This window comes from Idiotropiscis lumnitzeri, chromosome 7 (assembly GCF_059441095.1).
Source record: "Idiotropiscis lumnitzeri isolate Australia: NSW breed Sydney's pygmy pipehorse chromosome 7, RoL_Ilum_1.0, whole genome shotgun sequence".
Classification (NCBI taxonomy): domain Eukaryota; kingdom Metazoa; phylum Chordata; class Actinopteri; order Syngnathiformes; family Syngnathidae; genus Idiotropiscis; species Idiotropiscis lumnitzeri.
The window spans coordinates 20,751,398-20,772,744 of record NC_142397.1 but is presented as its reverse complement, the minus strand read 5'-3'; the positions used below and the strand labels follow the sequence as shown (position 1 = coordinate 20,772,744).

The window sequence follows — 21,347 nt, the reverse complement described above, 5'->3', positions numbered from 1 at the left end:
AAGCTAGAGGTAACTCTGTTGAAAAATTGTGTTTAGGATGTTACCCAAATTTGACATTGCATCATTAGTGGGGTGACATCATACACTAAAGGATTCAATATTTGATTGGGAAAAAATGAGAAACCGAAGAATGCAATACACTGAGTCAAACAGTTCAAACTGACGCTTTACTATGTACAGTCCACTTTCTGAAATCTTTACATTGCTCAAGTATAGTGGATATATGAGGAAAGAGTTTTTTGTTTTTCGACATGATTTACTTGGATTGCATTTGTCGTTTTCTTGATATACACCCAGATAATGGAATTTCCAACCTGAGGTGTGTAGTAATTGTTAGCTACAATTATTACGGTGTTCAGATTTACTCCAACATGTATTGACAAGAAAGTTGGTGCTTGTGCACCATGCTGGGCATATACTGTACTTGTCATCTTGGTAATAAACACGCCACCAATTCACTGCGATTAATCACTGATTAATGCAGAGCTCACATTACACTATATTGTCATTCATGACAGTCACTATGTTAGATTACCAGACATGGTGACTGTTGTCTTCTTGGACAGGGCAAGTGGCCTCAGTACAAGTCTGACAATGACCAGACCGTGTCAGTCATCACATTTTGCTGCTAAGGGCACGTCCCGACTGTGCAGTTCATCGGGTAGGATGGAAGTCCAGGAAGGAGAGAAACAGCTTGTGGGCATACACAAGTGCGCATCCATGCCGGAGCCGGAGCAAAACTCCGCAAGAACAACATGCACAGGGCGTGCGCTCCCAGTGAATGCTGATGTCAGGAGCGTGTGCCTGATATTTTGGGCAAAAACGGAGCTAGAGCATACTGGACAGGGAATGACGGGTGTTTCACTCCGTCACACTATGAATCAATGCAATGGTGGCCGGCCAAGATCATATTTATAATAATAATTTTAAATGTATATATAATTATTATTTACATTCATGTCATATTATGTTTTATGTTAATTTATAGGTGATCGTTTTTATCCAATCAGAATTCTGCTAGCTTGTGTTGCCAGGGCAGGGCCAGGCCGGACATTCTTACCTGGAGACCGTTTAAAAATCTACAACATACTCTTGCTTTTTTAACCCACAATGGCCAAAGGAGGGAAAAGTGTTGATTTAGTTTTTATGATTCTGAGTATCTGGACTTGTCCAGTGACTGCTGTGAAAGGACAGCTGACAACATAGGAAAGTCTGTGTGACAGCCTGGAGAGACTGCTGACAGGAGGGAATAAACCCCACTGGGGCTGACATGGGCTAGCTACCCATGCTGGCAGTCTTTGACACTGTGTTCAGTTTGTTGGAGACACCCGCCAAGTGCTACAGAAAGTCTACAAAGAATGACACCCCTAGAGCCTGCGAGAGCGGGGGCGCAAGATGGCTCAATGACTGACCACACGGTTACAGACCTAGGAACGAACATGACTACGAGCAAGAACACGGTGCATGAGACAATGGCAGCAGGACACTCACTTCAGGTCTGCACCTGTGGCTGGGCAAAAGTAACATCAGTTACAGGGTTGAAGATCCACCAAGGAAAGAAGCGGTGTTTGGGAAAGCAGAGTCAAGGGCCTCGCATTGACCAATACTTCTTACGAAGTAATGCGTCAAATCAGTCGAGTGAAGCAAAGCGACGGGAAAAAAAAACAAAGTTCGCAGAGCATCAGCACCCCTGTCACTGAGGAGGGTATTATAAACACAGAACTGCAGGAGGTAGAACCCACCCAGCCACAGAGACCTCCCAAAGAGAACAAGATCAAAGGGCACAGACCGAGTGTGAAGTGGCCCAAAACTATTGAGAAGAGAGAGTGGGAAACCGTCAATAACGACCTGGTGAAAATTTTGGAGCAACAAGTGGGCACTGCAGAGAAAAAGCTGGAACGCATCGGTGACATCATCTACCACTATGGAGAGGAGCGCTTTAGAGTGAACAGCTGGAAAACCACCAACAAAATACCACCACCAACCAAACCTAGGAGGCAACAAGAGATAGAGAGACTGATCAGGGAAAGAAGGGACCTGCGGAAACAGTGGAGAAAAGCTTCTGATCAAGAGAGAGAAGGTCTCATGCTGCTCCAGGGGGACATCAAGCTCCGGTTGAAAACCTTACGAAGAGCAGAGAACTTGAGGAAACTTCGCAGAAAGAAGGAACACACAAGAACCCGGTTCTATAAAAATCCCTACAAGTTTGTCAAAGATCTCTCGCTAAGGACAAAAGCGGTTTCCTGAAAACTTCAAAGAAGGAACTTGAAGAGCACCTGGAAAAGGTCTACCAAGACACGAAAAGACATGAACAGCTAGCCATCCCACATGATATCCCCCCCATTCGACCACCAGAGGTCAACATCGAGACCGGCCCTCCAAAATGGAAAGAAGTGGAGAACATGGTGCGGCGTGCAAGATCAGGATCTGCACCAGGACCAAATGGAGTGCCATATAATCTCTACAAGAACTCACCAGATGTCCTACGCTATCTTTGGAGGCTAATGAGAATCGTCTGGCAGAAGGGGATAATACCAAAGGCGTGGCGAAGGGCTGGAGGTGTACTAATTCCAAAAGAGAAGGACGCGGCAGATATCAGTCAATTTCGGCCAATCAGCCTTCTCAACGTTGAAGGGAAAATCTTTTTCAGCGTCTTGACACAAAGGCTGTCCACCTACCTGGAGAAGAACGAGTACATTGACACATCCGTACAGAAGGCTGGAATTTCTGGATTCTCTGGCTGCTTGGAGCACACCAGTATGATCGGGCATCAGATTCAAGCAGCGAAGAAGAACAAAGGGGATCTTCATGTCATCTTTCTCGACCTAGCCAATGCCTTTGGTTCAGTTCTGCATAGTCTTCTCTGGGAGTCCTTCAACTTCTTCCGCGTTCCAACATCCATCACTACCTTGGTAAAATCCTACTTCGAAGACCTGCAGCTGTGCTTCACAACACCCGACTTCAAAACATCATGGCAGCAAGTAGAAGTAGGCATCATGGCAGGTTGCACGATCTCACCCCTGGCCTTTACAATGGCCATGGAGGTCATCATCAGGGCCTCAAAATGGGTGGCGGGGGGTGAGCGAACCAGGAACGGGATCCGCCTTCCACCCGTCCGAGCATATATGGACGACATGACCACTCTGACCACCACTGCAGCTTGCACCAGACCAGGTGGCTACTTGGTAAGCTGCAGGAAAACATCAGCTGGGCCCGGATGAAAATCAAGCCGAACAAGTCACGTAGCATCTCGATAATCAAGGGAGAGCTAAAAGACGTGAAGTTCTGCATTGGTGACGAACCAATACAGAACAACCTGTCAAAAGCCTGGGCAGATGGTATGACTCAAGTCTTAAGGATAAAGACCAGGTGCAGCAGCTAAGACAGGATATCATCAACGGCCTGAACAACATCAACAAGACTCCACTACCAGGGAAGCTCAAGCTCTGGTGTCTGCAATTTGGGCTTCTCCCTCGGGTGATGTGGCCACTCACTGTCTACGAGGTCCCACTAACAACTGTGGAGAAGATGGAGCGAGCCATCACAGTATATGTGAAACAGTGGCTTGGTGTCCCATGCTGTCTGAATAACATCAGCCTCTATGGCAAAGGAGTCCTCGAACTGCCAATCACAAGTCTCACTGAAGAATACAAGTGCTTTAAAGTGAGACTACAGATGACGCTGACGGACTCCGGACCATCAGTGAAACTGCACCACCCCTGTTAACTGGACGGAAATGGACACCATCCAGTGCAGTGCAGCATGCCACAGCAGCCCTGAGGCACAGCGATATTGTGGGACACGTCCAGAGGGGAAGAGGAGGCTTTGGCCTTACAGCAAGCAAACCAACTTGGTGTAAGGCCTCAACCGCAGAAAGGAAAAAAATGGTCGTGGAGGAGGTGCGCCGCCAGGAAGAGGCTGAAAGGTCTGCAAAGGCTGTCTCGCTTGCCAAGCAGGGACAGTGGATGAGGTGGGAAGGCCTGGAGAAAAGAAAGCTTGGCTGGAGGGATCTCTGGGAGATGGAAGCTAGCAACATCAGCTTCATCATCAGAGCTACCAATGACGTGCTCCCATCCCCAAAAAACCTCCACCAGTGGTATGGCGAAGATCCAACCTGTGCCCTCTGCCCAACACCAGCAACTCTCAAACACATCCTGACTGGTTGTAAGACCAGCCTCACACAAGGCCGCTATACCTGGAGGCACAACCAGGTCCTCAAGAGCTTGGCAGCAGTGCTTGAAAGCAAGAGAACTATCATCAACTCCTTGCCCTTAAGAGCCACCACTACCATTACAGCACCAAAATTTGTCCGAGAGGGACAGAAAAAGCCCAACCATCCTTTTCTCAAGCCAGAAGTTGGTCAGCTAAACAAGGCTCGGGATTGGAAGATGCTGGTCGACATAGGTCAGCAACTAATCTTCCCACCAGAGATTGCAACCACCACCCTAAAGCCAGACTTAGTGCTGTGGTCCCATTCATTGAAGGCTGTCTACATTGCAGAGCTCATAGTCCCGTGGGAAAATGCAGTTGAAGAGGCCTATAAGAAGTTGCGCTACACTGAACTGGCGGCGGACGCACAACAACGAGGGTGGAAAGCCAAGGTCTATCCCGTCAAAGTTGGATGCAGAGGGTTTCTGGCCTCATCAACCATCAAGCTGCTGAAAGACCTGGGAATCCATGGACAGGCTCTGCGGCACACAGTCAGATCGCTCTCTAAAGCGGCTGAAAGAAGCAGCCAGTGGATCTGGATGAATAGGAAGGACCCCTACTGGGCTCATAGATCAGCAACATGACCCCCGTCCCTCCTCCCCATCCCACCACTAATCTCCGTCATCACACTTGAGTACCCAAGGCAGAACCATCCACCACAGTTGATTGGGCATGGGACACAAGCGCGGGCGTGATCAACCCGCCGCTGGCCACCATCGATGAGGGTGTCTAGTGATAAAGGCCGAAACACCCAGTGATTTGATGGAACACTACTGACGATGTGTCCCAAATTGACATCTTTCCCATTCCAACTATGAGACACAACCACGCCACTCTCAATAGCAAGCCTAACCTCATGAGAATACCATCTATCGGCACAATGGACAGTTTACCATCACGTCCAGTGATTTTATGATTCTTACCCTGGTGAATCTAAAGACAGATTTGGTGAGCCAGTTAAGTTCTTTCAAAGCAGGATTCCTTGTAAAATAAAAGAGAGTGGGCAGAAGAATCAATTGAGGCAGCAAGCCATCTCACTACATAGAAAGGTGCCAGAAAAATATATGTTTAACAGAGTTGGTGAGTTAGTGGAGATAAATAGAAGGAGCCCGAGGAGGAGAGGCTGAGACCTAAAGCGAGGGAGGCATTCATGTTATGTTCTAGAGTTTGGTCGAGGCCTTCTGTGGCTTGCCAAATGAATTAATGTTAATAACGCATCCGATTCCACGACTACATCGAGGTCCTTTTCAATCTCCTGAAAGGAGCTCAGCACCGCCAGTTGATTGCAAAAATGGATGTGCACTGGGTCTGGCTTTCAAGGCAAATACTCCTGACTTTTCCAAGAAAAAGCCAGGGCCCGATGTGCTGGAGGTTTTGTTAATTGACTTCTATGTATGTAAAAGAAGGAAATTTTCCAGAATGGTTCCTATTAGATCAAAATTAACACTTAGTCCATGTCAGTCATAGTGTGATCCAAAACACTGAGGAAGATATGGTTTTAAACACATTCAATTTAGCACTTTTAAATGTTAGTTTTCTGCAGGGAAATTATTTTTAATCAATGATTTTATTATCCAGCACAAGCTTCATTTTATGTATTTAACTGAAATTTGGTGAGGACAAGATAACAGTAAAGCACTTCTTATTGAGTCAAACCCCTCCAAACTTCACTTTCATGAATGGATCACAAATGCATAAGAAGGGGTAGCAAATTTGTGCAGTAACAAAATCCAATGCAAGAAAATATATTATGGGAAGTTTGAATCTGCTGTGTTGTGACATATCTTAATGTATCAGTTGTTACGCAGTTGCGGTGGTCCTTTTATGCTCTGTACTTTTATTATGTCATACAGGCTTGATGCTTTTAGAGTGTTTAAGATTCAAGTTACTCAGTGACATGTTGTCAGTACGTCAAGCTTTCTTTGAGTGAGGATGGCAGGTTTCTTCCATGTGTTCTGAATCCAGCCCTGCTTGTTGTTACTTGTAATTTTTGTATATAAAGACTTTTACGTCGTCAATTCCATCTCCAATCCCGATCCTCACGTGACATTCTGAATGTTCCTTTTTTGTCAAAATTTTCCCATCGACTGTTATCATTTACAGACGTCTGAAATATAACGCAGTTTTCTTTAATGGCTTTGACAAGTTATTGTCGATTGTGTGAAATGATTTTGACTACCGTATTTTACAGACTATAAGTCGCACATTTTTTCATAGTATTTTTCATTTAACATCCATGGTTCATTAAACCGACAGCCTTCCAGCATTATGGACCGATGCACCACTGTCCTCTTGAGGGCGACATTGAGCTGCATGACGGGGCGGTAGATACCTAACAAAGGCTTATGCCAACAGATCAGTAAGACTGTAGCTTTCATTGTAAGGAAACTTATCTATTTTTTTTTTTTGCATTTTATAGTTAGCTTATTGAGTCATACTGCAGAGAGATATGATGAACACTTTCAAGCATTTACAAGCACTTCACCCAAAATTCAAGCACTTTTCAAAGCTTGAAAACACAACATTAAAATCCAAGGACTTTCAAGGTTTTAAAATCTTGCTTCTACTCTAACGGTGGGCGACTGGTTAGCACGATGGCCTCACAGTCCACATGGTCGCATTGGTTATCCCTGTGTGGATTTTGCATTTTCTCCCCATGCCTGCGTGGGTTTCTTCGGGTACTCCCACATTCCAAAAACAAGCATGGCAGGTTGACTGAACACTCTAAATTGCCCCTAGGTCTGGGTGTGAGCGTGGATGGTTGCCAGAAGACACCTGGGATAGGAATCAGCACCCACGCGACCCCTGTGAGGAGAAGCGGCTTGGAAAATGGATGGATGCTTCTACTCTATAAATGTCGAAAAGGTCTTGGACCAAAATTCACCGTAGACCTCTCAGGTCTATTATGTGTTACCACAACCACAACCAAACCAATCACGCCCTTCCAGGTCTCACTGTAATTACCCATGTGAGCATTGAAGTCCCCCAGCAGAATGAGGGAGTCTCCAGGGGGAGCGTTCTCCAGCACACCCTCCAAAGACTCCAAAATGGGTGGGTACTCTGAACTGCTGTTTGGTGCATAAGCACAAACAACAGTCAGGACCTTAAGGCGGAGGGCGGCAACCCTCTCGTCCACCGGTGTGAACTCCAATGTACAGGCAATAAGTATGCCCACACCTGCTTGGCATCTCTCACCTTGGGCAACTACAGCGATGAAGAGTGTCCAACCCCTCTCAAGACTGGTACAAGAGACCAGGCTGTGTGTGAAGGTGAGCCAGAATATGTCTAGTCGGAACTTCTCTGCCTCACACAAAAGCTCAGGCTGCTTCCCTGCCAGAGAGATGACATTTCATGTCCCAAGAGCTCAGAGGGCCAAGGTCCCTGCCTCTTGCCACTGCCCGGCTCACATGGCACCCAACCCATTTGGCCCCTCCCACAAGTGGTGAGACCATGAGAGGGGGACCCAAGTTGCCTTTTCGGGCTGAGCCAGGAGGTCCAATAATTTTGTTCTTCCTCAGGGGTCTGGTGAGCTATGCTTTGTCTGGACCTTCACCTAGGACCTGTATGCCATACCCTATCCGGGGCAAAAAGACCCAGACAACAACAACAACAACAACAACAAGCGCCTAGGATCATTGGGACACGCAAACCTCTCCACCACGGTAAGGTGACGGCTCTCAGAGGGGTATGTGTGGACGAAGTTCCAAAAATCTGGACATGTGTGATTGTCAAGAGCATTCCGCCTGATTGACTGGGATTATTACACAGTGTATTAGCACCCTCTGTTGGTGAAGGTTTGAGACTACAGTCAGTTGACAACAGGTGAATTTGTACGTGCGGGAGAAAGCTGAATAAAACTGCCGCTGTCCACGATGTCAGTCTGTTTTATCATTTGTTATAACACGCAAGAAACATCATCACCTGTTAGATTAACCTTTATACAACAGATGACATCTCTCTAACCAGCCATCTGATTTGCTGAGGCTGAAGCGCTCCCAAAATTTAGATTGAACTTTGATGGATTTGTGGATGAGGACTGATAAAAAATAATGTGAGTCCATTGTTAAATACTTCAATACCTAAATTATTCAATGATTCAATAAACCGACTGAGTTTTGCTCCAGATGCCTTTTTAAAAACACACGCTAGCATGCATGCCCTATGTATGTGTTGAATACAGAAATAGCACCCGCAACTTTAATGCAGTGCGCCCTTTGGACATGAAAGTACAGTACTTACTTACTGTTTTTGTGATTTTTGCTGTCTTCATAATTTGTTTTATTCTTTGATGTATGACTTACTTTTCTGGTGTTAAAGTGCTTTACAAATACAATTGAGTTTATTTGAGACACTGTTGCATTCTTGAAAGGCATTGTGCGTCAGTTAAGCTGATCTTCGAAGTCCCTCCACTGACCAGCAACGCGCCAAGTTGAGATCAGCAGCACCTCAGCCCCACCCACTCCTGAGAAGTCCAACACTGTCCTTCATCATCACTTTTATTCATCTTTCGGAACAATTATGCGATCCATACGTGAGTGTTGTTTTTGGGAATCATGTGGATAACATGTCCACTCCAGCAGTCACACAATGTGGATGAGCAACAATTTCACTGCTCACACTCGCTGTCTGTTTTTTCTTTTTTTCCCCCTAGAATTGACAAATTTATCAAGATGGTTTGGACTTGAAATAGACAAGACATATGAATCCAAAAACCATGGGAGTCGTTTCCCTGGATTAAAAACTCAACATTCGGGGGACAGGAAGAGAGTGAGAAGGAGACAAGACGACTGAGAGGTAAACTGAAAGGAGATAGAGAAAGAAAGGTGGCTGATAGAGAAGACAGACAGTTTGAGAGGCTTCTCTAATTAGATGACGGCAATACTCGTAGACCACCTTAATAGCAATCTGGGTGTGTGACAGATGAGACGTTGATGCCTTGTGGATGGTGTTATCTCTCTGCTTCCATGGATTTATTGCTTTCCATCTCAGCATTCACACTCTTGAATATCAATTGTGAAGCTTGTGATTGCTAGCACACCAGCTATAAGTGGATCTTGGATCTTGCGCAAGACAAACAAATATTTGATTACACTTGTCAAGGCTGATCAAATGAATGCCAGTAATTATTTGAACAATCAAACTATGTCTAGTGAATATCAAACACCATTTACCACACATTGGAAGAACTTCTTGCCATTGGGGGTAAAACATGTCTACACATCTCGCTTCCGCAAGTAACAGGAGCAAAGATATTGTAAACTTGTTTTCTAGCAAGAGGGTAATGCAATACATACTATTTCTTTTGATTTATTTTGAAGTTTGACAATGGAAACTGTCAAGGTAGTCACACATCCTTATTGACATACTGCATTAATTGGTGACTTGGTGATTAAGAGTTATTGTGTCACCACAAGTGATTTTTTTTTTTTTTTATATTTCATGAACATGTAGTACTAGTGATAGACTGATTATCGGCCAGGCTGATTATCAGGGCTGATATCAGGCATTTTGGCTATTAACGGCATCCGCCTTTTTTAGTAATCCTATGGCCGATTTGCGATCAATTAAAAACTGAGTTATTTTGGCTCTGATCGCCTCAGCACACCTCTATGTCTGCTGAGTCCGTGGCTGTGATTTTCTCCAGGTTTGGCCCACTCACAGAACCATATCATTGGTTGTTCGTGCTACATGCAACAGCAATCAGCAGTGAAAGTTGTATGTTGTTCCAAGAGTTTGCTCTGCCTCTCAAGACCCACAGAGCGGGAGAGGAGTTAATATTGCGAACAGTCCAGTGAGCCAAGGTAACGTTAACAGACTTATCTGAAATTCCAATACATTTTGGTCTTCTACAATTCACAGCCACTTGTAACGTTACTATGATCCATACTATGATGAGGTTGATAGCAAAGCACTCCAAGTTAAAGTCAATAATGATTGTTTCACTACATTCTGCCACTCAAAGCCAGTATATTGCAGAGACGGCAGCTGCATTTGGGACACACAAGAATGACGGAATACCAGAAAAAGCAACGGCGAAAAGAGCCATGTTGATTCCTCTGCTGGCCGTTTGCTGCATTGAGAATGCACTTTTTTGGTTTGTAACTTTAAAAAAAGACAAGCGATCTGTGAACAATGAACATTTTTGTTATTGCATACAGAATTTTTGGAAAACTATCATTGTGAAATGTTTGATTCAGTTTTAATTTAACTTCATCAGATTAAAAAAATATTTGACATTTTGCAAATCACAAAAGCAATTTAATAAACACATGCTTGAAGGGATTTAAGTGCTGGAGTTTCTATTATTTAACTGATTAATTTTTCACAGACAATGGTGTTTTTTGTTGTTTTGTTACCTGACATGTTTTGGCGTGTTACTTCCGCCTTCAACAAAGTGTCACTGGTGTAGTTGTGCCATACCTGATGTTCTGTCCGCTTTTCGTTCACGCCTCCAAGATGTTGCTCCAGGTGGTAGAGAGCATGAAGGCTCCCTTGTTCCTATTGATGGTCTTTGGTCCTCGCTTGCGGATCTCAATGGCCTGCCTAATTCAACGCTTGCCTGTCATCTCTGACAGGTAAGTCATACCCTCATGGAGCACCAGCTGATTAAGGCGCGTCACAGCCGCAACAGTGACAGACTGATGAAGGTGGAAGTAACACACCGAAACACGTCAGGTAACAAAACAACCTAAAACTCCGTTGTCTATTATATACAAATCAGTTAAAACATAGATAATAAGAAGACAAAATGAACTTAATACAACAAATTTTTCCGCTATTCTGCAAATAAATATCGGCTTCAAATATCGGTTATCGGCCTCCATGATGACTAATAATCGCTATCGGCCTGGAAAAAAAATAAATAAATCATCGGACTATCACTACATTTTACATGGGATATTAGCATATTTTCAATTAAATAATTTCCTTTGACCGTAGTTCAGACACATGGTTTAAGGTGTAAGGCATAGTTTTTCCAATATGTGGGTGAAATTTTGTGAGCCTCGAGATCAGAGGTATTCAATTAAAAGTCACAGAGGTCCACGACTAAAATTTCTTCCAATTAAAAGGTCCGAACCAAAGTCCGACTTCCCTTAATGTCTAGCCTATGTTCACATTTTTATATAGTTTCAATATTTAGTCATTTTCAACAGAGCGCACTTATATACTAAATATTTAGCAATGTTCCCATTAAACACCTTTGCCAGTCAAACAAATATAAGGCGTTTATTTCACATTCAAGAAAATGTGGCTCCAGGAACTTAAGGGTGCCACTTCCAGAAAAAACAGTAAAATATCTCCTGCGGAAATATATCAAGTGCTAAGCATTGAGTTAACATCTTTTGCCTTTTTTTTTTCTTAAATCAAAGAGTTATCAGCCTAAAAAAAACGGAAAGCCTAATTATCCAAGTAAAACAGGTCAACATGTTCAGTACACAATCAATAAAAATGGCTGTCCTCATAAAAAACTAATTCAAAATGAGCTTTTTCTTATTTTTTTAACTTCTCTTAATGAGAAAAATGAGTTTGTGACTGCCCTGCCAGTAACTTAAATCTGGGTTGGAACGGAGTCAGGGACATTGGGATTTGGTTGATTATTTCACACATCTGCTACATATGCTTTGTGTTTTCCTTTAAATAATGTTTGTGCAACCGCATTTAAGCACTCCTTTGCAACTTCCCCATCACTGAATGTTGTTTTATGTTTCCCCCAAATCCATGATACTTTTAGTGAACATTTGTTTGCATGCCGCTGGGCTGTAAACGAAAATGTAAACATCTCTTATACTGCACTCAAAGTTCGATGTTTTTGCATGCGCTCACCTCAAACTTCAGCGGATAACTTATAACGTATAAACTAAAATTGCAGCGCCAACGTTTGCGAATGCGCCCTGAAAAAAATTCATCATAGCTTGGTCATGGGTCCATCCGGACCGCGGTCCGCCATTTGGTGATACCTGCTCTAGATGCACCAGAGTTGGAATTCCTCTGTACTACATTTGGCCATGGAAACAGATTGAAGCTTACCAGACATACCAAAGACACACCAGTAAGTCAGCCAACAAGTGTGGTTAATGTAACAATATGTGATGTCTGATGCCCAATTAAGCAATTAAAGCCATTACTCATTGTGTTATAGCCGTTGCTCCAAACACTCCAGTGCGGTTTGAAATGAAGTGGCATCTAATAGAAGGAGGATACTTCCGCAGCAAACCACGGCCAATGGTCGTCTTATAAAACTCTTATACTCCATGTTGTTGGGAATATATTGCAGTAGTTAGATGCCTTTCCTACAATTACTGGCACAATTCCAGGACAAGAACAGGTTACGCATTGCCGTTCTGCTGACTCTTGCAATTACAGCTCAGCTTTACTATCATCCCCAAGCATTTATGTAGGTCGCTAACACATAATGGTTCATCAATTTCATAGCCCTACTTAGCTGTTGGCACACTGAAGGGGAGATTAAGTAAGGAGGGCCATTTGAGCTGTTCCAGGGGTTGTTTCACTGAATACGTTGTTCTGTCTTTATCATACAACACCTACAAAAACACCTTGTAGGAAGGCGTACAAGTAAATCAGTGGAATAAGAAGCTTTTACAGAAACTGCCGCATCATAGAAAAAGTAGCCTCACACACTAAATTGAATGAAGTTCAGGCCAGGAAAGAACAGACAAATGTTAGCTTGAGACCAAATTCTAAATATTTCAGTGTCATGCGCGTCTCTCGTGCATTTGTTCACTTGAGGGGGAAACTACAGGAGGGTGTGGGCAGGGTGCTTTGACCGGAGAAGAGAAGGGGGTCGCCCTTCTCCAAGTGAAAGTTTCAACATTGCTAGCCAATTGGCTGGTTGGTAGTTGTGTACTACTTTGGCTGATACGTTCTAACTTGGTTCAACAGCTGTTAACACGCCTATACTCAATCACTGACCTGATATGCCAACTTCCCCCCTCCCCTTTCACTAACCTGCTCCTTTTTGGCTGCGGGTATTGGGAGCTGGCGGTGTTGTATCGCTGTCGGTGCTCACAGATCACAATGATTAATATGACCTACATTGTTTATTTCTCTGCAATGTGTGTGTGGGTGTTTTTGCTATGTGTGCTGTTGTGTTACATCATATTTACATTCTTGTCGCTGATTGGCTGTCGCAAAAGAGTTCCTATTTACAAACTGTAGCAATTACCCCAACGACCCCCAGTGGTGAGCATGACAGTTCTTTCAAGTGAACTGAGGATTTAGAATCAGTTCATCAAAAAGAATTATTCAAAAATTTGTTCACCGAATCGTTAGCTCCCCACTTTCTTTCATCGAATCGTTCATGTATGCTAAATGGCAACACATTTACTGACCAAATCGTTCCTGAATGGGAATTAAATGACGTCTTTCACTGAATGATACGTGAAGGGGATATGACATCACATTCAGTCACCGAATTGTTCCTGAACGGGAAAAGGCAGCATATTCATTCATTGAATCGATTGTGAATGGGAAATGACATCATGTTCACAAACTGAATCGTTGGCCAACGGGAAATTATCTCACTGATTCAGTGAACGCCAAAAGTGTGGCAGAATTTTCAGTAAAATCCCTCCTCCAGCTGACACTGGCTGCTGATTGGTCGTTCGCGAATATTGACCAAATGTATGTTCCTTAGCTCAAATGTACTGAGAAAAGAACGAATCACTTAAGTGATCCACTCATGTTCACAAAAAAGATTCATTCTTTTTGAATGAATTGTTCAATAATGACCCTACACTAACCCCCACCCCCGCGTCACGGCAAACACATAATCTGTGCAACCCCACATGCCTTCCTGCCTTGCCAAGCAAACTTTATATGGAATCGCATCGCCAGAAACGCTCAACTTGCATTCAGTCAGACCACAGCATATGATAACAGTTATATTACAGAGGTACACATATACCAGAGTGCAGGTGCCCATGCACACTGAAAATCTTAATACGCCACAATATTTTTATGGTTTAAAAACAAAATATGGCACAGTACAACAATGTATGGGGAGCCTCAGAACTTGATACAGAAAGGCAGTGTGCGGCCAGCGGCCCTTAGTCATTAAGTGCATCCAGTGAGGCTGGCGTGGATTTAGAAGAACATGAGAACCAAGCAACAACCTCTAATACCTTTTTGATTACCAGACCAAAACTATTAAATGCACCCCACATACAGACAAGAAAGAATAGAAACAATTGAGCTTTAACAGTCCAACAAAATGTGTTCAGGGATAAAGAACATTCAAGAGGCTTGCGTACTTGCCTTTATTGTGCTTGTGATGTTTTCCGTCACTTGTCAGTCAACATGATTGACAATGTATTCTTCTACTTAAACAACAAATTATCAATGAAACAAAAACACATTTTCACGGCATTCTACTCATCTAAATGTAATCTGACTTTAATGAGGAATGTCATATGGCATAATGTGAATTTGACCTTAGTGACATATGTATCTCACACACCTCTCACATCGCATTAAAAAATAAATGGCATGTACTGTAAAATATTACAGCATTTTATATTGTGATTTATACAAGTCGATTTGATTACTGAATATTCCTTTTCAATTGTTTCCAAAAGCCACTTACTAAATCCAAAGACAAAGCCAAACAAGTGCAGTGTTAGCCCTTTGATGGTAAATGTAACTCTTGTGAGACTATGCTAAAGACGTCCCAACCAAATATCTTTGCTGAGATATGACACTTTTTCCAAATTTATTCTGGCCACCCTAAGCACTCAGATATAATGAAACCCTCCTAGGGGCATATCTATCAGACAGATATTTTATGTAGGGACACGTGAGAAAAACAACTCTGCCTTCTAATCATCTATCCTAATCCTTGACCCAGCAGTTGGACATATGCACAGAAAGAAGTTGGGCATCAGTATACAAAGACAACTGAAAGAGTGTTCATGACTTTGCCCTTGGGGAAATTCATAAAGCAAGATGCTGCAGTTGGCAGCTGTAATTAGATGCACTGGAAAGGATCGGAACCCTGGAGAGTGTGTGACAGTGTGCAAGAGTCAATGGCAGGGAGATTTACTTGCTACATTCCAAGGAGAAGGCTTTAATAGCTAGAGGGGTGACAACTGCAGTAGTGGAGCCCCTCCCCCTTTCCAAAAAAATACAAAAAAACAACAATAATAAAAAAAAGGGGGCTAACAAGTCAAAGTCATTGTGCACTACAAAACTGGCCATCAGTGCCTCATTAAGAAAACACATCAATTATTGCTCCACTTTTGTGGCCAAAGGGGGGATATGAAATGCAACCAGGAATACATAATTAGTAACAATGGCATTCAAAGACACATTGTAAAGTTACAGTCATCAAACCTCATTATTATTCCAAGACTCTTAAGCACAAACAAGTATCCATCTTTTTAGGCTGAAAGGAATTCAAGACTGGATGCTAGTTCACATTCAACTGGTGCGGCATTTATGCCACATTTGACTGTAAATATGAAAACCCTTCAGAATTGCAGCAAGGTGTAAAGAGCTCAGATCAACTCCCATGTGTTGATTTGTGTGATTGTGCTGTTCATTATGTCAGTTTGTCTGTAGCTTTTCCTGCATTGCACAATAGTTTTATGCTGCAGCAGATTTAAATGGAAGTTGCGGTAGTTCAGTTTAGGAAAGGAATAAAATTCACTGCTCATGATGTTACAGGTATAGTAATGTTTTACACTTGAACACGTGTATTGTTATAGATGAAACTACTAGATTTATACAGAGGATACATTAAGCGCTCTTAAAGTATCATATAAATTAGGGTAAGGTTTCTAATACAACAACAAAGAGCTTTCCTGATGAATGTAGAAGTCCGAGGCCCTAAATGCAGTTCATGTCTAATGATTGCATAATTTTTCCATCTGTAGGTTACACCTCTGGAGGTGGCTATGCGTCTGGAAAGAATATATTTTTGTGCCTGGGGGCAGTGGAAGGAGTTCAGGTGAAAGGAAGATGTGCCCAACAACACATAGAAAAAGGTCATACCGACCCAGGGGATTTCAAAAAGGTTCCATCGCCTTTCTTGTAATTCATTGATATTCATGTCTAAATATCAAAGCTGCAAAGTTGGGAATTGTGTGATCTAAAGCTTGAAACAAAAAATTATGAACGAACACTGCTAAATTTGCATGTGGAAATTTCTATCTGGAGAGGGCATTAAATTCCACATTATTTGTTTGTCATTTAATCATATCAGTGCAGCATCTCTGAACAAATTACACATCCATACGACTCCAGACATCATGTGACTGATCGCCATCCGCATTTGTTTACACGGCCAAGTGTGACGGGACCATAGCGGCGGCAGTTTATCAGTCAATATTCTGTCCAAGTCAATCTCACTTGGATGAAAAGGACACAAAGAAATACATGTCCAAAGTGGACAGCTTGGATATCACAGATGCACCGAGAGAGTGTCATGTGTCATTATCCACACCGCTTGTCCTGTACAGGGTCGCGGGAGGGTGCTGGAGCCTATCCCAGCTTACTACGGGCGAAAGGCGCACTACACCCTGAACTGGTCGCCAGCTAGTCACAGGGCAGACATAGACACCATCACTGAGTGGGAACTGAACCCACGCTGCCCGCACACAACTCGGGCGAGTGTACCACTACACCATCAGTGACTCTGCACCGAGAGTGCTTTTTCAACAATCACAACTTCAGATGGGACATTGGGGTGAGTCCTTGCAATCATACAAAGCCCCGTAAGGTTAAAAATTTTAGGTTACATGTTGTGTGTTACAATTGCATAGCTTTCATCTTTGAGACAGGCACACTGGCAGGCTCAACGAGGTTGCCAATTGCCTCGAAGCCAAGGCTGGGCTGGCTTACTGGTGGGCAGCAGCGCGGGTAACCTTGGCGTAGCTGGTAAGTAAGTGTGTGGACTGGTTTACAGCTGTTGAACCAAGAGAGCAATCGTGTCAGCAAAATAATGCCCCGGTCACCTGAATGACTGACAATGTTCATGCATTTGGTTTTCATTAATGTCGGAGAAGATGTTGTAAACACGTAAACATGATGTTATCGTTGATGTTTGTTTGTTTTTTGTTTTTTTTAAGAATCTTTGGGGTTGAAATTATGTTTTTTCTTCAATGAATTATTGCTATGTAAATGACTAATTTGTTTAAATACAAAGTAGATACCAGAGCTGGGCACTTGACCCTTTTTTGCTGGTCAGTCACCTGCCCTCTGGCCACAATCTCTGTAACGTTCCGGCCTCGACCCTCCGGCCTTATTCGTAATAAATCCACGGCTATGTAGATGTCTATTCGTAAAAATTCCACTGCTATGCGGATGCCTATGTCATGGTCCGTTTTTGTCATTTTGTGTTTGTTTTTGCCCAGCTGGAGAGGGGGCGTTTCCTTCCAGCGCTTGTTCCTGTTCATGTCGTCATGGCTGGAGAGACGCGCCCACCAGCCACGCACCTCTCACTCGTCAAGTCATTGATTACTGCACTATTTAAACACTCCACGCTGACTACTCAGCGTCGGAATATTCCTCTTGCTCATGCCCCAAGTTGTGAATTCTAGACACCTTGTTATTGCATTCCGTGTACCTTGTTCCCGTTCATTGTAAGTGTTTCCGTTTTCATTTATTGATCTTCTCGGTTGAGCTCGCTCGTCAATTGGTTTTCTTTGCCCTTTTGCGGTAAGCGATTTTTGTTCATTTTGTTCCTTGCCTTTTGCAAGCGTTTTTCGTTCTCGTCGTTATTCCCCTGGTGTGACTTTTTTCCACCAGCGTCTTTTGTTGCACTTTGTCGGTATTGCGTATGATTTATGTATATATATATATATATATATATATATATATATATATATATATATAGTGTTCCTGTTTTTGTAAAAATAAATATCTTTGTTAAAATTAATCTCTCTGTGTCTGCGCTTGAAGAGTCCTGATCCTATTTTCCAGCGGTTCTGGAAAATATCCTAACACCTATGTGCCACTGAGCAAAAGACGCTTTCTCCAGACCACCTTTTTCCTGTCGAGAAGAAATCAAAACCTGGACGTCACTTAATTTCTTAAATTTCAACAAAAACAAGACGGAAGTTATGGTGTTCAGTCCCAGTGGCCCTCCTATTTTCTACCCTGCTGACCTTGGCCCCCTCGCATCAAAAGCCAACAGTCTCGAACATTGGGTTTTAAATTGGACAGCAATTTTAACTTCAACTTTCTTTACTGGTTTTTAACAAGGACATACCCAAGTAGACATCGGCAACTTGATTATGATACAATATACCCTAATATCCTTCTCCCCTCCCTCAACCCACCCTCCACCGTGCCCAAACAGCAGACATTGCAGCGAAGTAGTCACCCCACACAAACATGAACTCATCCAAGAACACACATTCACACACGGGAAGGGAAAAAAAATAATAAAGTGATAAATAAATAAAAGAAAGGGGGTGAAAGAAAAAAACAACAAAGAAGTAATAAATAAAATCTAAATCAACACTCATCACAGCCTAGAACTAGTGTGATAGTATCTACCATGAACAGAAAAGGTTGCCAATTTTCCTTAAATTGATTGATCGAACTTTTAACTGAGAATCTGAGTTTTTCCCTAATCAAGTTGAAAAGTACCTCTTTCATCCACAAATTATTTTGGTGTGGATCGGGATTTTAATGGGACCGTCAAATCAGTGCTGTTGTTTGATCCAGTTTCTTTCATCTTAGGCAGCCGGCTAAAGTGAATCCCTTTCTTTCCTAGCAGCACTTAGAAACAGTAATCAATTCCTTTGCTACATCTAGGCTAGATTACTGTAATGCACTTTATTTTGGAGTCAGCCAATCCTCCCTCAAGCATCTACAGCTTGTCCAAAATGTTGCTCCTCGCCGCTTGATCAGAGCTCGGATGAGGGAGCACATTGTATAAACCCAATTCAAGCCTCTCTTCACTGGCTCCCAATTTAGAGTTTATTTTAAGATTTGTCTTCAAATATTTAAATGGCTTCTACCCCAGCCAACCTCTCTCAGCACCTCCACCTTTATGCACCTGCCCGGTGCTTCACGTCTGCGGACCAGATGCTACTGGAGGTGCCGAGGACCAAGCGAAGCCTCAGAGGGTATCAAGCCTTTCCTATTGCCCTTCCCTCTGGAAAGACCTTTCAAATGTTAGGCAAGCACCCTCTGTCCAGTTTTAAAACTTGTTTGAAGACACTTTTTCATTCTTTGGTGTTCGACCCAACATGAGAATGACACTGTTCTCCTGTTTTCTGGCGTCTACTGTTTATTTGTCATGTGTGATCTTCAACACCACTTTTCCTATACAAGGAAACGGGGGGTGCTGGAGCCTATGACAGCCGACTTGGGGCGAAAGGCAGACTACACCCTGAACTGGTCAGCAACCAGGACACACACAGCCACCACTGAGTGCAGAAAAGTGAAGGGAGTGTACCACTACACCTTCTGAATCTTACTGTATGTGTTAGTTTCATTGCTATATTATGTTCTACTGTAAGTAAAGTGCTTTATTATGCCTGCAGCTGTTTTTTTGTTTTGGATTATATAATGAGAACCATGATTTATAATTATCTCTCTCTCTCTTTCTCACTCTCTCTCTCTCTCTTTCTCTCAGGATTTGACGTTGTTGAAGTCGTACTTCCTCACTGGTCACTGGTTTATGTAATTTCTGCTGCTAGTGGAGGCTTCACCGTAGGTACTAAAGTAGTAGCCATTGTTTAGTCATCTGAACTGCTTGTCGTCACAGCCGGCTACTATGTGCTACTTTGTCTTGACACACGGCTACCGAGGAATACTTGCTAACTTTTTAAAAGTCTTAGTTTGTCTCCCTTGATTTTCTTGCCATTCGTAGCTAATATACTGTTAATTTATACATTGTAATGTGTGTGATTGCATTTCATATTTGTGATATGTGATTTACTTGATCATACTTGTATTTATTTAGTGATTCTTTTGCATACCACTATGCACTTTATCATACTTACTATATCGTACCACTTTGCATCACCCACACCGCACTTTGAGAATCATTGCTCATGATTTTCTTTGGTGGGTCAATGCTGATTAATATTGCTAATGTAAATCACACAAGCAGCATTCAACTTCATTATCTGTAGAGAAATCAATAAACTATTGTTCATGATGTATAAGAGATTTATTCCCTGCAATTTATTGGTGACCAGTCGAGGTTCTTGCCCAAACCAGCTGGCTCCATCTTAACTGCAACCCTGATGAGGACAAGCGGTATAGAAAATGGATGCATGGATGGAACTTCATTTATTTATTAAGATTAATATTTAATCACCATTTTAATTATAAAATTAGTGGTCAGCCATTACTCCATAAACAATTATGAATGAATTATAAAATTATAATTAACATATATTTAGATATTATTATTAAATAAAAATAAAATAGAAATAAAGAAGTGAGCCTGATATTTATAATAATTTGTTTATTTTTTGTTTGTTTTACACGTCGCTCTTACGGTGTTTCCGCAATGGAATCAAGGCTACGAAAGGAATAAAAATCATTGTGGAACATCAGTACGCTTCACCGTTGTCTGGGTGGGTTCGCTACAGTAAGAGCTTGAACCACACCGATCCGTGATGACCTGTTGCTTCCATGAGGGGGCATGACGGCGAATCTACACGCCATGCCAGGCATTGCTGCTTCATCGCCACGTTCTGGGTACCTGGACTCATCAGCAGAGCATGAGGCAGCATACCAACGCTGAAACTGGGCAACAGTCGCATTAACTCGGTGCAATGGTCAAGTACAGTCACAATCACTGACTTTGATGCTGAACTTCGGGTAAGATGAACACATGAACAGCTTCCTCGACTGGAACACTGAACATTTATAAACACAAAGGGAGGAGACTGTTGAGATCTACAAAAAAATGACTATTTTGGCATACTCTTTATATTTAAAGACATGTTACATTTGCATTGATTCAATAGCATGTGCCATTTCAAGTTAAGTTGCACCTGTGTTTAATATATGCTCGTTAATAGAAATTCTGGCTGTTGATTGCAAAGTTAGTAAATAGCGGCTGAGAACAAATTCACTCCTGATTTGATAATTCTGAAGGTTAGTGATGTCAAAGTCAGATAACATTAAGGAAACAGAGAAGATGGATAGTTCCC

The 21,347-nt window shown here is 42.6% G+C and overlaps 1 protein-coding gene across 4 annotated transcripts in view; it reads right to left on the bottom strand.

The window, feature by feature from the left end:
- Positions 1-21,347, bottom strand: part of LOC148333989 (RNA-binding protein Musashi homolog 2-like) — a 127,668-nt gene that overhangs the window by 39,136 nt on the left and 67,185 nt on the right. The gene's annotated exons all lie outside the window — the stretch shown is intronic.